At 44.2% G+C, this 2,408-nt stretch overlaps 1 pseudogene; it reads left to right on the forward strand.

The window, feature by feature from the left end:
- Positions 1 to 1,117: 1,117 nt before the first annotated feature.
- Positions 1,118 to 2,127, forward strand: LOC132440300 (FACT complex subunit SPT16 pseudogene; annotated as a pseudogene).
- Positions 2,128 to 2,408: the final 281 nt, after the last annotated feature.

The raw sequence follows: 2,408 nt of genomic DNA on the forward strand, positions 1-2,408 counted from the left end.
CGGTATGCGGCCTCTCACTGTTGTGGCCTCTCCCGTTGTGGAGCACAGGCTCTGGATGCGCAGGCTCAGCGGCCATGGCTCATGGGCCCAGCTGCTCCACGGCCTGTGGGATCTTCCTGGACCGGGGCACGAACCTGTGTCCCCTGCATCGGCAGGCGGACTCTCAACCACTGCGCCACCAGGGAAACCCTGTTCTCATTTATTTTGAAATTTCCTCTCTGAGGATTTGAACTCTATTTTAATAATAAATTCCTTGCAACACAGCCTCCTAATTGATTATGACAAAGCAGTGTGTAATAATACTGCTTTCTAGATAATGCATCTTTAAAAGAGGTAAGTAGTTGGGGGAACTCTGTGAGTTTCCTCATGCAGTCTTGTCTCCTCCAGACTCAGGTGTGCCTGGAAAAGAGGTGCAGAGCACAGCAAGCATGGGTGTGGCCCCTCTGCTAAGGAGCCCCCAAATTGTTAACAGCAGAAATGAGGAGTAGACTGCAGTCAGTGGTTTCTTTTCAATAGGCTTTTGAAAAGAACAGTCTCTTTTCTTAGGGGTTAATAAATACCATACAAGTATTTAAGACAGTCTTGTATTTTTTACATAATTATTGAAATATTGCTGATTCTAGAATTAATGAGAGCAATACTCAAGAGTGTTAAAAGTCAAATCTTTGACTTCATCTCGAGCTGGATTCACGTCTCCACTCCTTTACTTACTAGGCAGAAATCCTGAAGTTACTTGACTTCTCTGGGTCTCTTTCCATAGTTGTATGATGGGAAAAATAATAAAACCTACATCATAGGTAGATGGTTTGAAGACTAAATGAAACCTTAGATGTAAAATGTTTAGTACAGTTCCTGTCACATCCTAAGGACTCAAACAATAATAACCCTTATTATTTTCTCATTTGAAATCACTTCTCTGGTCTCCTATTTGACCCCATTTTGAAATACTGTTATTTTTATCCATGGTTATTCTTCTCAGTACCACCCTCACTTTTCCTGATCTCTTGTGTTCAGCGAAATTGTGTCTACAGCAAAGAAACCTCAAGTGTGGGCTGAAATGAAATTGGAAGGTTGACAGAGGACCTAGTGTTTGGATTTCTTGGAGGCCTTAACTGGGATGACGTTGGTCAGGACATGTAGCATCGCTATTCGACTTTCTCAGAGGGGATCTGACCAAATGAAGGGACCATGGAGTCCAGGAAAGGAGAGCAAAGGGGTGCTGGAGATCACCACAGACTTGGGGAAACCTCAGCATATGCATGACTGAGATGACCTCTATGCTGAGCAGATGGAATGAGAAATGAGGCACAAACTGAAAACAGCATTTAAAAATTTCATTGAGAAAGTAGAGGCTCTAACTAAGGAGGAACTGGACTTTGAAGTGCCTTTTGGGGACTTGGGATTTAACAGAGCTCCTATAGGAGTACCTGCTTCCTTCAGCCTACTAGTATTGTGCTGGTAAATGCTACAGAATGGCCACCTTTTGTGGTGACGTTGGATGAAGTGGAGCTGATTCACTTGGAGCGAGTCCAGTTTCACCAGAAGAACTTTGACACAGTAATCGTCTACAAGGACTACAGCAAGAAAGTGACAACCATCAATGCCATTCATGTTGCCTCTCTTGACACCATCAAGGAATGGTTGAATTCTTGTGACCTAAAGTACACAGAAGGAGTACAGTCCCTCAACTGGACTACAATTATGAAGACTAATGTTGATGACCCTGAGGGCTTCTTCAAACAAGGTGGCTGGTCTTTCCTGTAACCTGAGGATGAGGGGAGTGATACTGAGGAAGGGGATTCTGAGTCTTAAATCAAAGATGAGACTTTTAATCCTTCAGAGGATGACTATGAAAAAGAGGAGGAGGACAGTGAGGAAGATTATTCATCAGAAGCTGAAGAATCAGATTATTCCAAGGAATCACTGGGCAGTGAAGAAGAGAGTGGACAGGATTGGGGTGAACTGGAGGAAGAAGCCCAAAAGGCTGACTGTGAAAGTCGCTATGAGGAAGAGGAACAGAGTCGCAGTATGAGCTGGAAGAGGAAGGCATCTGTGCACGGGTCAGGCCGAGGCTCTAACCGAGGTTCCAGACACAGCTCTGTGCCTCCCAAGAAAAAGAGGAAGTAACTTCGGAACTTTGACCCTCAGCTGCATTCTTCCTTCAGCCAATCGCTGGAAATTTTACATGACATAGAAACTTTAAAAAAAAAAAAAAAAGAAAAGCAAAGAAAATGGAGGCTGGTCCTCCATTCAGAGTTCTCATTAAGTCATCAGGAGCAGACAAGCTGGCTGTGTTCTGAGAACCTTCCAATTTGTGCAGGAGAAAGCTTCTCTGAGAAAGTGTTGCTTGAGCCTTCCTGTCGTGCGTGGGAATGTCAGCAGGCTGTTGGGTACAACTCTAAGCCCGA

The sequence above is a fragment of the Delphinus delphis genome, chromosome 17 (genome assembly GCF_949987515.2).
Source record: "Delphinus delphis chromosome 17, mDelDel1.2, whole genome shotgun sequence".
Classification (NCBI taxonomy): Eukaryota; Metazoa; Chordata; class Mammalia; order Artiodactyla; family Delphinidae; genus Delphinus; species Delphinus delphis.